This window comes from Mobula birostris, chromosome 13 (genome assembly GCF_030028105.1).
Source record: "Mobula birostris isolate sMobBir1 chromosome 13, sMobBir1.hap1, whole genome shotgun sequence".
Lineage (NCBI taxonomy): Eukaryota > Metazoa > Chordata > Chondrichthyes > Myliobatiformes > Myliobatidae > Mobula > Mobula birostris.
In genome coordinates, this window is record NC_092382.1 from 62,970,689 (window position 1) to 62,985,064 (window position 14,376).

General features: G+C 45.3%; 1 protein-coding gene across 4 annotated transcripts in view; it reads right to left on the minus strand.

Moving 5' to 3' along the window:
• LOC140206901 (uncharacterized) overlaps window positions 1-14,376 on the minus strand; it is a 50,910-nt gene that overhangs the window by 13,357 nt on the left and 23,177 nt on the right. Inside the window, exon 3 of one of the 4 annotated variants that reach the window (XR_011888423.1) lies at window positions 12,338-13,710. The exons of the other annotated variants lie outside the window; for them this stretch is intronic. The gene's annotated coding sequence lies outside the window, so the exon portion shown is untranslated. Of the gene's footprint in view, window positions 1-12,337; window positions 13,711-14,376 lie in introns of those variants that run through there. 4 annotated transcript variants of the gene reach the window in all.

The window sequence follows — 14,376 nt, forward strand, 5'->3', positions numbered from 1 at the left end:
GAAAAACAGAGGGCTTTGCGTTATGGAAATTCTACGCAGTTTCTAGAATCGGTTACATGGTCGGCACAACTTTGTGGCCTGAAGGCTCTGTAATATGTTGTAGATTTCTATGTTCTATGTTAAACAGCGAAACAACATTGGCTGTCCTCCAATCCTCTGGTTCCTCCCCCTGTCACCAAGGATGATTTAATTATCTCTGCTAGGGCCCCGACAATTTCTGCACTTACCTCCCGTAGAGTCCGAGGGAGCACCTTGTCATTCCCTGGAGATTTATCCACCCTAATCTGCCTCAGGATAGTGAACATCCCCTCTTCTTTAATCTGTACAGGGTCCATGATGTTAATGCTGCTTTCCCACACTTCCATAGACTCTGTGTCCATGTAGAGATGATCTTCCCCATCTGCTTTGGTTCCAAACATGGATTACCATTCTGGTCTATCAGAGGACTAACATTGTCCCTTGCAATACTTTTGCTCTTAATCTATCTCTGGAATCTGTTAGGATTCTCCTGTATGTTTTTTGTGAGGGCAACCTCATGCCTTCTTTTAGACATCCTGATTTATTTCTTATGTGTTCTCTTGCTTTTCTTATATTCCATAAGAACCTACCTGCCTCTCCCTGTTATGCAACTCCATTTTGTGCTTCACCAGGGTCTCAATATCTCTTGAAATCCAAGGTTCCCTACAGTTTCTATCTTTACCTTTTATTCTGACAAGCACATACCCGCTTTGTACTTTAAAAACTTCACTTTGAAGGCCTCCCATTTACCAAGCACACCTTTGTCATAAAGCAGCCTGTCCCAGAAAACAGTTGCCAGATCCTAGTGTCATAATTCCAGGGTTTGTTCCATGCCCTGAACACATCCGCCTTTCCTACGCTGCTCCCTGTATTGAAATATACAGGGCTCAGCATATTCACTGCACCATGCTCAACGTTTTCACTCCTGACTTTGTCTGAGGACTGAACAACATCTGTCTCCACAACCTCTCCACTATCTGTTCTGTTATTCAGGCTCCCATTCACCCTGCAACTTTAGTTTAAACATCCCCCCCTACCCCCACCTCTCAACATGCAGCTCTATCACCCCGATTTCATCTCCCCGATCAATAAAAAGGAGGTGCATACCAGGTACAGGAAGATAGGAACAAATGGGATACTTATGAAGTTTGAGCCTCAGCTGTGGCAGCGTGTTTGTGTCCTTGAGCAAGGCACTTAACCACACATTGCTCTAGTGTCTGTGCGAGGAGTGGCGCCCCACACAGACTTCCAACCTGCGTCTTGTAAGGCATGAAAATGCCTGACGCAGGCCTGTCATGGTCTGAGGCGACGTTCCTTCCTTCCTTCCTATGAAGTACAGGAAATTCAAGTGAACACTTATGAAAGAAATAAAAAAGGCATGAGGTTGCCCCAGCAGACAAGGTTTAGGAGACTCTTCAGGGATTCTGCAGACCTGTTAAGAGCAAAAACGTTGCAAGGGAAAAAAATAATCCTCTGGAAGATCAGAATGGTAATCCATATGAGGAGACAACATAGATGGGGGAGATTTTTTTTGCATCCGTATTTACACCGGAGATGGACACAGTATACAGAAGTGAGGCAAAGCAGCATCAACTTCATGGACCCTGTACAGATTACAGAGGTGGAGTTGTTTCCTGTCTTAAGGCAAATTACCATGGATAAATCCCCAGGGCCTGACAAGTTGTTCCCTGGGACCCTGTGGAAGACAAGTGAAGAAATTGTCGGGGCCCAAGCACAGATATATAAATCATCCTCAGTGACAGGTGAGGGACTGGAGGATTGGAGGACAGCCAATGTTGTTCCACTGTTCAAGGCAGGCTCTGAAAGTAAACTAAGAAATTGTATGTTGGTGCGCTTGACATCAGTACTGGGAAAGTTATTGGAATGTATGTGCAGGAACCAGATATATAAGTATTTGGATAGATGTGGACTGATTAAGGATAGACAGCATGGCGTTGCACACGGTAGGTCATGTCTAACCAATCTTATAGAGTCTCTCAAGGAAGTTATCAGGAAAGTGGATGAAGGCAAGGCAGTGGATGTTGTCCACATGGACTTTAGCAAGGCACTTGACAGAGTCTCATATGGAAGGTTGGTCAAGAAGGTTCAGTCACTCAGCATTCAAGATGGGATAGTAAATTGGATGAGACACTGTCTTTGGGAGAAGCCAGACTGTGGTAGCAGATGGTTGCCTCTCTGACTGGAAGCCTGTGACTAGTGGCGTGCCACAGGGATCAGTGTTGGGTCTGTTGTTGTTTGTCATCTATATCAGTAATCTGGATGACAGTGTGGTTCACTGGATCAGCAAATTTGTGGATGGCACCAAGATTGGTGGTGTAGTGGACAGCGAGGAAGACTATCATGGCTTGTAGTGCAATCTAGACCTGCTGCAAAAATGGGTTGTGAAACCAAAAAATGGAATTTAATGCAGGCAAGTGTGGGGTGTTGCTTTTTGATAGGACATAGGCTGTACTCAGTGACTGGTGGGGCACTGAGGAGTGTTGTAGAAGAAAGGGGATCTGGGAATACAGGTCTATATTTCACTGAACGTAGTATCACAGTTAGATAGGGACAGAAGTTAGAAGATGATTTCTCCAACTTGCGTTGACCCTCACTGTAACAGTGTGATGTCAGATCACACCTTGGTGACTAAAGTGATCTGGTGTGAAATGTTGTCCTTCACCCACTGATGGATTTTGTAAATGTTTTTACAGGTTAAAAACGACAAGGAATCTATCTACAGGAATCTCGAACACAACACGCCAGTTTTTCTGTCTCTGTCCAGATATTTAAGAACTGGAGTAAGAGATTCACTCGATCATCCTTCCTACTCAGACCGTGGGGAGGGATTCACTCGCTCATCTGACCGACTGGCACGCCTGTCACCTCACACAGGAGAGATCCCATTCATCTGCTCAGACACTGGGAATGGATTCAGTCCCTCATCTCAACTGAAGGAATATCAGCAAGTTCACACTGGGACAAGGCCATTCACCTGTTCTGTGTGTGAGAAGGGATTCAGTCGGTCTTCCCACCTGTGGACACACCAGTCAGTTCACACTGGGCAGAGGCTGGTCATCTGCTGAATTTGTGGGGAAGGATTCACTCGGTCATCTGACCTGATGGCTCACCAGTCAGTTCACACCGAGGAGCGGCCGTTCACCTGCTCAGACTGCGGGAAGGGATTCACGTACTCATCTAAACTGAAGGGACATCAGAGAGTTCACACTGGAGAGAGGCCGTTCACCTGCTCAAACTGTGGGAAGGGATTCACTCGATCATCCCAGCTACAGAGTCATCAGCGAGTTCACACTGGGGAGAAGCCGTTCACCTGCTCAGACTGTGGGAAAAGATTCACTCGGTCATCCCACCTACAGAGTCATCAGCGAGTTCACACTGGGGAGAAGCCGTTCACCTGCTCAGACTGTGGGAAGGGATTCACTTGCTCATATGAACTGAAGGTACATCAGAGAGTTCACACTGGAGAGAGGCTGTTCACCTGCTCAGACTGTGGGAAGGGATTCACTCAGTCATCTCAACTGAAGGTACATCAGCGAGTTCACACTGGGGAGAGGCCGTTCACATGCTCAGACTGTGGGGAGGGATTCACTCAGTCATCCCACCTACAGAGACACCAGCGAGTTCACACTGGGGAGAAGCCGTTCACCTGCTCAGAATGTGGGAAGGGATTCACTGAGTCATCCAGCCTACAGAGACACCAGTCAGTTCACACTGGAGAGAGGCCGTTCACCTGCTCGGACTGTGGGAAGGGATTCACTCGGTCATATGAACTGAAGGTACATCAGAGAGTTCACACTGGAGAGAGGCCGTTCACCTGCTCAGACTGTGGGAAGGGATTCACTCGGTCATCCCACGTACAGAGTCATCAGCGAGTTCACACTGGGGAGAAGCCGTTCACCTGCTCAGACTGTGGGAAGGGATTCACTGAGTCATCCAGCCTACAGAGACACCAGTCAGTTCACACTGGGGAGAGGCCATTCACCTGCTCAGACTGTGGGAAGGGATTCACTTCATCATTTCACCTACTGAGACACCAGCGAGTTCACACTGGGGAGAGGCCGTTCACCTGCTCAGTCTGTGGGAAGAGATTCTCTCGGTCATCCAGCCTACAGAGACACCAGCGAGTTCACACCGGGTCGAGGACGTTCACCTGCTCAGATATTGGGAAGAGATTCTCTCAGCCATCTCCACCAAATGTGCATCATTGAGTTCTCACTGGGGAAAGGCCATACACTGCTGTGAATGTTGGAAGGGATTTGCTCAGTAAACTAAACTTGTGACACACTACAGGGTTCACACTGGGGAGGAAGTTTCAATAAGCTGCATACCGGATATTTGTCCATCACTGTTGCTGAATGCAATTTCGAGAGTGACTGTTGGTGCTGAACTCTGCAATTATTGCTGCTGCTCACCACACCCAGTTCTGCACCATCAGCACCCAGGGCATGCCCTTTTCTCACTGTTGCCATCAGGTGGGAGATACAGAAGCCTGAAGGCACACACTCAGTGATTCAGGAACAGCTTCTTCCCTTCTGCCATCCGATTCCTGAATGGACTTTGAAAGCTTTGGACACTTTTTTAATATGCAGCATTTGTGTTTTTACACATTTTAATAATGTATTCATTATGCATAATTGATTTACTTGTTTATTTACTATGTTTTAATTTATGTATTATATTATTATCTATGCCAAAATATGTATTGCATTGAACTGCTGCTGCTAAATCAACAAATTTCACTTAAAATGCCGGTGATAATAAACCTGAAACCTGAAACCCTGGTCAATGGGCATGGGAGGAGTTTCTTCTGCTACACATTCACCTTTAATGGGACTGGAGTTTAATATTCTGGATCTGAGACAAATTTACAATACAACACAGTTCTATTGTAAACTCTGTCTCTGGTACTTAGTGAATTTATAACACACCCTGTGTACAGAAAAGAGTCAACTCAGGCCGGCTGGACCCTGCCAGTGATTCTGTTCCATGACAGTCCTTTTCAATCCTCCCCTGTTGTTCCCCTCTCGCTCTCCCTGTGGTGATGGGTTCCAAAAGTCTCCACTCTGTGGGTGAAGAGGTTCCCCTTGAATTTTCTGCAGACTGAAGAAGTCAAGTTGAGGCAGTTCTATCTGACCTGTTCTTCATTCCTCAAATCTCTGGGCTGAGGAAGAATGACATTGGTAGTTAACCTCCTTATTCATGGCTCATTTCCACATTATGGTTCATTTTCCCTGCTTCTGAAGTGTTTACATAGAATAACGTACAGCACAATACAGGCCCTTCAGCCTACAAAGTTGTGCCGAACATGCCCCTACCTTAGAAATTACTAGGGTTACCCATAACTGTTTCTAAGCTCCATGTACCAATCCAAAAGTCTCTTAAAATACCCTATAGTGTCCGCCTCCCCCACTGTTGCCGGCAGCCCATTTCATGCACTCACCACTCTCTGCGTACAAATCTTACCCCCAACGTCTCCTCTGTACCGACTCCCAAGCTTTGTACCTACTCCCTGTGCCCTCTTGTGGCAGCCATTTCAGGCCTGGGGAAAAGCCCATGACTATCCACACAATCAATGGCTCTCATCATCTTTTACACCTCTATCTGGTCACCTCTCATCTTCCTTCGCTCTGAGGAGAAAAGGCTGAGTTCAGTCAACCTGTTTTCATAAGGCATGCTCCCCAATCCAGGCGACATCCCTGTAAATCTCCTCTGCACCCTTTCTTTTGTTTCCACATCCTTCCTGTAGTGAGGTGACCAGAACTGAGCACAGTACTCCAAGTGGGTTTTGACCAAGGTCCAAGATAGCTGCAACATTACCTCTCGGCTCTGAAATTCAATTCCACGATTGATGAAGGCCAATACACCGTATGCCTTCTTAACCACAGAGCCCACCTGTGCAGCTGCTTTGAGCGTCCTATTGACTTGGACCCCAAGATCCCTCTGATCCTCCACAATGCCAAGAGTCTTACCATTGATACTACATTCTGTCATCATATTTGACCTACCAAAATGAACCATTTCACACTTGTCTGGGTTGAACTCCATCTGCCACCTCTCAGCCCAGTTTTGCATCCTATCAATGTCCCACTGTAACCTCTGACAGGCCTCCACACTCTCCACAACACCCCCAACCTCTGTGTCATCAGCAAACTTACTAACCCATCCCTTCAATTCCTCATCCAGGTTACTTCTAAAAATCACGAAGAGTAAGGGTCCGAACAGATAACTGAGGCACACAGCTGGGCAATGACCTCCTGGTTGTGCCCAGCTGGGAATCAGCATTTTTGGATTTGGTGTTGTGCAATGAACAGAATGAGATCACCTAAGGTAAAAGAACCCTGAGGGGAAAGTGATCATAATATAATTGAATTCATCCTGAAATTTGAGAGGGAGAAGCTAAGGTGAGATGTATCAGTACAACTGTGGAATAAGGACAATTACAAAGGCATGAGAGAGGAATCGGCCAAATTTGATAGGGTAAAAAAAACACTGGCAGGGATGACGACAAAGCATCAATGGCTGTAATTACGGGAAGCAATTCTGAAGACACAGGATATATACGTTCCAAAAAGGAAGAACTATTCTAAAGACAACATCATACAACCACGGCTGATGAGAAGGCAAAGCCAACGTAAAAGCTAAAGAGAGGGCAGATAACAGAGCAAAAATTGGTGGGAAGTTAGATGATTGGGAAGCTTTTCTATACCAACAAGAGGCAACTAAAAAAGTAATTAAGAAAGAAAAGATGGAATATGAAGCTAGCTTATTACATTAAACATGATACCAAATGTTTCTTCAGATACATAAAGTGTAAAAGAGAGGCAAGAGTGGATATCGAACCAGGGGAACCGATGCCTGGGGAGGGTGGGGTGAGTAGTAATAGGGGACAAGGAGATGGCTGGTGCACTGAATAAGTATTTCATATCAGTCTTCATTGTGGAAGCAACCAACGGAAAGGTGGAAGTCCAGATGTCCGTGGTCAGAAGTGTGTGAAGTTGCCATTACTCGAGAGAAGGTTCCTGGGAAACAGAAAAGGTCTGAAGGTAAATAGATACCTGGACCAGATGGTGTACATCCCAGATTTTTGCAAGAGGCAGCCGAAGAGATTGTGGAGCTTTTAGTAATGATGTTTCAAGAATCAATGAAGTCTGATATGGTTGCGGAAGACTCCAAATTTGGAAATATCACTCTGCTATTCAAGAAGGGAGAGAAATAGAAGAACAGAAGTTTTAGGACAGTTAGTCTGACCTCATTGGTTGGGTAGATATTAGTGTCAGTTGTTCGGGATGTGTTCTCAGGGCACTTTGAGGCACATAATAAAATCGGCCTTCAGCATGTTTGCCTCAAGGGAAAATCTTGCCTGAACAGTGTGTTGAAATTCTTTGAATTTATTGAAGTGGTAATAGCAAGATAGACAAAGGAGAATCGGTTGATGATGTCCACCTGCACTTTCAGAGGGTGTTTCACAAGGTGCTACACATGAGGCTGGTTAACAAGTTATGAGCCCATGATATTACAGGTGTTGCATACCTCATGGGTATCTTGTGACTGTCTTATGACCATGATGATACAATGATACAAAGATTGGAGGTGTAGTAGACAGTGAGGAAGGTTTTCAGAGCCTGCAGAGGGACTTGGACCAGATGGAAAAATGGGCTGAAAAATGGCAGATGGAGTTTAATACTGACAACTGTGAGGTATTGCACTTTGGAAGGACAAACCAAGGTAGAACATACAGGGTTAATGGTAAGGCACTGAGGAGTGCAGTAGAACAGAGGGATCTGGGAATACAGATACAAAATTCCCTAAAAGTGGTGTCACAAGTAGATAGGGTCGTAAAGAGAGCTTTTGGTACATTGGCCTTTATTAATCAAAGTATTGAGTATAAGAGCTGGAATGTTATGATGAGGTTGTATAAGGCATTGGTGAGGCTGAATCTGAAGTATTGTGTTCAGTTTTGGTCACCAAATTACAGGAAGGATATAAGTAAGGTTGAAAGAGTGCAGAGAAGGTCTACAAGCATGTTGTCAGGACTTGAGAAACTCAGTTACAGAGAAAGGTTGAATAGGTTAGGACTTTATTCCCTAGAGCGTAGAAGAATGAGGGGAGATTTGATAAAGGTATATAAAATTATGATGGGTATAGATAGAGTGAATGCAAGCAGGCTTTTTCCACTGAGGCAAGGGGAGAGAAAAAAACAGAGGACATGGGTTAAGGGTGAGGGGGGGGAAGTTTAAAGGGAACATTAGGAGGGGATTCTTCACACAGAGAGTGGTGGGAGTATGGAATGAGCTGCCAGATGAGGTGGTAAATGCGGGTTCTTTTTTAACATTTAAGAATAAATTGGACAGATACATGGATGGGAGGTGTATGGAGGGATATGGTCCGTGTGCAGGTCAGTGGGACTAGGCAGAAAATGGTTTGGCACAGCCAAGAAGGGCCAAAAGGCCTGTTTCTGTGCTGCAGTTTCTATGGTTTCTATGATGTAATTAAGTATGTGATGAGCATGATGTAATCGTCTTGTGGAGATCACATGATGTAATTTTCCCACCGATGTGAGGTCACGTGATGACATGTTCTCACCAGGTATATAAAGAGAGACCTCTGGTGCGATGTAGTTAGTTTTTCCAGTTGAGTTTTAAGTTTAGTTTGTTATTTAATTCGTCAGATACTCTGTTATGCTGCATATTCGTTTAGTTTCCCTCTAAAGTGGAGGTTTACTTTCTATTGTAAGTAGTATTGCAGAGTGAAGACCTTACTAAAGTACAGGAACTCACAGAGTCAAGTAAAGCTGATGTCGTTCGGCTATCTTGGAGAGGATCGACCTTTATTGAATCTTTGTTCAAGAAATAGTGACCTGCATCTGAGATATCCTCTGCTAAAGCAGGAAGAATTGTGCAGTAACTATTCTCCAGAGGAAAAGGTCAGTTCCTTTAAACCATTTTATTTCCGTCGCCGTGAATCCTGCGGACAAGGCAGGTTCCGGCTGGGGTCAGCAGTAATGTCACGTCCTCGAGGAATTCATTACTTTAGGAAAGTCTCTCCTAACTGACTGTATAAATCTCTCGGACTTTCGAATTTACCATTCTAAGAACTGGGTTCAAATTTACCACTTTAAGAACTGTTTTCGCATTTACCCTTTTAAGAACTGTTTCAGAGTTGCCGTAGATCAGTTAACTTCTGATTAAGTTAGTCGTTTAAATACATTTTGCTACTTTTGAGCAGAGATTAATAAATGTTTGTTTGTTTTTATAAAACCTGACTCAATTCTATATTCATTGTTACCGGTCACTTGACATGGGAAAGATTATTGCATGGATAAAACAGTGGCTGATTGGCAGATGCAAAGGATAGTAATAACGGGGATGTTTTCTGGTTGGCTGCCGGTGACTAGCAATGTTCCACAGGACTTGGATGACAGAATTAATAGCTGTATTGCAAAGTTTGCCGATCATATCAAGAGAGCTGAAGGGCCAGGTAGTTTTGAGGAATCAGAGAGGCTATAAAAGGACTTTGGCGTTTAGAGGAAAGGGCGTAAATGAAGCAGATGGAATACCATGTCCCGAAGTGTATAGCCATGCACATTGGGGAACGAAATACCGAATACACTATTTTCCAAATAGTCTAAACTTGGCGGCACTTGTGCAGGATTCCTTAAAGGATAATTTGTAGGTTGAGTCGGCGGTGAGGAAGACACCGAGTCCTAGCCCAGACCCTGAGTCCCAGCCTAGTCCAGGGCCTGAGTCCTTGTGTTGTCATGGTCCGGTCCGTGAAGTCCGCATTCCGGTTCACGGTCCGGTCCGTGGACTCAGGACTCTGGGTCTTCCAGCTGTCCCTTGTTTGGTTGAGTTAATCATGGGCACCTGATTCCCATCTTTCAGCTTGGAATATAAGTAGTCTTGGGGTTGAGTATGAGCTGCTGGTTTGTCTCGTTAGTCCCCTTTGGAGCAACCTGCTGATGGAAGGCTAGTGAAACCATCTGTGATCTCTAGGCCTGGTTGGAGGACCAACGCTTCATTGAGCCTTGTTGCCACTCGTCAGAGCAGTCATCGTGGTATGGATTGGCTGTTTCTGTAGCCAGCCAAGGTTGCTGACTGCCACAAGACTCAGAGCCACCCCAGATTGAGCTCTTTTCCTGTCTTTGCCTCTGTTGGGTAAGCCAGGCCGTAATTGCCGTAACCCTGTGGTTGGTTCTGTCCCTTCCTGTACCTTGTCTCCATTGGGTAAGCAGGCCATTTGCCATTACCCTGCGGTTGGGTCGGCCCCTTCCTGTCCTTACCTCCGTGGGGTGAAGTTCCCTGTCCTGCCCAGGAGAAGGTCCAAGAATCCAGGCCTTGAAGATCACAACCCAAGCTCCAAGAACACAAGCCTCGAAGATCTAAGACCCCAGCCTGCAGCCAAGCTCAAGACCCCAACCTGCAGCCAAGCTCAAGGTCCAGGACCCCAGCCTGCAGCCAAGCTCAAGGCCCAGGACCCCAGCCTGTCTCCCGGCTCAGGCCTGTAGACCCCAGCCTCGTCTTGCTCTGAAGCCATGTCATGTCCTTGCCTGGTTCTGGAGTCCGAGCCCGAGGCAAGACCCAGGTTCTGGGTCTTTGTCCAGTCTTGGGCTCGGAATCGAAGCCTTGTCTCCTAGTCCATGGTTTCTAGTCCTGGTCCCACTTTCTTAAACCCAAGTCTGCATTCTTGTCCCTGCTTCTTGCCTGTATCCTGTCACGTCCCTAATCTAATTGAGTCCTGTTCCTTGCACTTCAGTGTCTGTGTCTTCCATTTACGTCCGTTCCGAACGCCCCCGTTGTGACATGTCCAGTACGCTTATTCCCGCTTCCGTTTTGCTCTTCCTGTAACGAGTAATGAAGTCAATTTTGTTAACCCTACTACAAAACGTGTTTGTGACCTGTATTTGGGTCCGCCCCGGTTCCCCCATTATGACAGAAGGCAGGCAAGTCTCCCGGACAGATGGTGTACATTCAAGGGTTTAGAAACAATTAGCTGAAGAGTTTGTGCAGACATTCGGGTCATAGAGCAGTACAGCACAGAGTAATGCCATACGGCCAGTCTAGTCTGTGCCAACCCATCAATCTGCCAAATTCCAGCAACTTCCACCGTGACCATATCCCCCATACCCCTCTCATCCATGAACCCATCCAAACTTCTCTTAAATCACTCCACGGAGGCAAGGACAGGAAGGGACCGACCCAACCGCAGGGTAATGGCAAACGGCCTGCTTACCCGATGGAGACAAGGTACAGGAAGGGACAGAACCAACCGCAGGGTAACGGCAAATGGCCTGCTTACCTGTCAGAGACAAGGTACAGGAAGGGACAGAACCAACCGCAGGGTAACGGCAATTACAGCCTGGCTTACCCAACAGAGGCAAGGACAGGAAAGCAGCTCAATTCGGGGTGTCTCTGAGTCTCATGGCAGTCAGCAACCTTGGCTGGCTACAGAAACGGCCAACTCCATACCACGATGACTGCTCTGACGAGTGGCAACAATGCTCAATGAAGCGTTGGTCCTCCAACCAGGCCTAGAGATCACGGATGGTTTCACTAGCCTTCCATCAGCAGGTTGCTCCAAAGGGGACTAACGAGACAAACCAGCAGACCACACTCAACCCCAAGGCTACTTATTTTCCAAGCCTAAAGATGGGAATCAGGTGCCTATGATTAACTCAACCAAATGAGGGACAGCTCGAAGACCCAGAGTCCTGGGTCCACGGACCGGACCGTGAACCGGAATGCAGACTTCACGGACCGGACCATGACAACACAAGGACTCAGGCCCTGGACTAGGCTGGGACTCAGGGTCTGGGCTAGGACTCGGTGTCTTCCTCACCACCGACTCAAACTACAAATTATCGTTGAAGGAATCCTGCACAAGTGCTCCCAAATTTAGACTATTTGGAAAATAGTGTATTCGGTATTTCGTTCCCCAATGTGCATGGCTATACACTTCGGGACATGGTATTCCATCTGCTTCATTTACGCCCATTCCTCTAAGCGCCAAAGTCCTTTTCTCGCCTTTCTGCTTCCTCAAAACTACCTGGCCCTTCAGCTCTCTTGATATGATCGGCAAACTTTGCAATAAAGCTATTAATTTTGTCATCCAAGTCCTGTGGAACATCACTAGTCACCGGCAGCCAACCAGAAAACATCCCCGTTATTACTATCCTTTGCATCTGCCAATCAGCCACTGTTTTATCCATGCAATAATCTTTCCGATGTCAAGTGACCGATAACAATGACTACAGAATTGAGTCAGGTTTTATAAAAACAAACAAACATTTTATTAAACTCTGCTCAAAAGTAGCGAAATGTATTTAAATGACTAACTTAACCGGAAGTTAACTGCTCTATGGCAACTCTGAAACAGTTCTTAAAATGGTAAATGTGAAAACTGTTCTTAAAGTGGTAAATCCGAACACAGTTCTTCGAATGGTAAATTCGAAAGTCCAAGACATTTATACAGCCAATTAGGAGAGACTTTCCTAAAGTAATGAATTCCTCGAAGACGTGACATTGCTGTTGATCCCAGCCAGACCCTCCCTTGTCCGCAGGATTCACAACGACGGAAATAAAACGGTTTAAAGGAACTGATCTTTTCCTTTGGAAAATAGATACTCCACAATCCTTCCTGCTTTAGCAGAGGATATCTCAGATGCAGGTCACTATTTCTTGAACGAAGATTCAATAAATGTCGATCCTCTCCAATACAGCCGAACGACATCAGCTTTACTTGACTCTGTGAGTTCCTGTGCTTTAGTAAGGTCTTCACTCTCCAATACTACTCACAATAGAAAGTAGACCTCCACTTTAGAGGGAAACTAAAGAAATATGCAGCATAACAGAGTATCTGACGAATTAAATAACAAACTAAACTTAAAACTCAACTGGAAAAACTAACTACATCGCACCAGAGGTCTCCCTTTATATACCTGGTGAGAACATGTCATCACGTGACCTCACATCGGTGGGAAAATTACATCATGTGACCTCCACAAGACGATTACATCATGCTCATAACATTATTAATTACATCATGGTCATAAGACAGTCACAAGATACCCATGAGGGATGTAACCCCTGTAATATCATGGGCTCATAACTTGTTAACCAGCCTCATGTGTAGCACCTTGTGAAACACCCTCTGAAAGTGCAGGTGGACATCATCAACCGATTCTCCTTTGTCTATCTTGCTATTACCACTTCAATAAATTCAAAGAATTTCAACACACTGTTCAGGCAAGATTTTCCCTTGAGGCAAACATGCTGAAGGCCGATTTTATTATGTGCCTCAAAGTGCCCTGAGAACACATCCCGAACAACCGACACTAATATCTACCCAACCAATGAGGTCAGACTAACTGTCCTAAAACTTCCATTCTTCTATCTCTCTCCCTTCTTGAATAGCAGAGTGACATTTCCAAATTTGGAGTCTTCCGCAACCATATCAGACTTCATTGATTCTTGAAACATCATTACTAATACCTCCACAATCTCTTCGGCCACCTCTTCCAGAACTCTGGGATGTACATCATCTGGTCCAGGTATCTATTTACCTTCAGACCTTTCTGTTTCACGGGAAATTTCTCTTGAGTATCGGCAACTTCACACACTTCTGACACTGACATCTAGACTTCCAACATCCCGTTGGTTGCTTCCATAATGAAGACTGAAACAAAATACTAAATCAGTTCACCCGCCATCTCCTTGTTCGCCATTACTACCCCCCCCCCACTCTCACCAGGCATAGTTTCCCTCTGGTCCAATATCACTGTTGCCTCTCTTTTACACTTTATGTATCTGAAGAAACATTTGGTATCATCTTTGATGTAATTAGCTAGCTTCATATTCCATCTTTTCTTTCTTAATTACTTTTTTAGTTGCCTCTTGTTTGTTCAGAAAAGTTTCCCAATCATCTAACTTCCCATCAATTTTTGCTCTGTGATCTACCCTCTCTTTGGCTTTTATGTTGGCTTTGCCTTCTCATTCGCTGAGGTTGTGTGATGTTGTCTTTAGAATAGTTCTTCCTTTTTGGAAAGTATATATCCCGTGTCTTCCGAATTGCTTCCCGTAATTACAGCCACTGATGCTTAGCCATCATCCCTGCCAGTGTTTTTTTTTCCCCTATCAAATTTGGCCAGTTCCTCTCTCATGCCTCTGCAATTTTCCTTATTCCATGGTTATACTGATACATCTCACTTTAGCTTCTCCATCTCAAATTTCAGGGTGAATTCAATTACATTAAGATCGCTTGCCCCTCAGAATTGTTTTACCTTAAGTGCTCTAAATCGGTTCATTGCACAACACCAAATCCAGAATAGCTGATTCCCAGCTG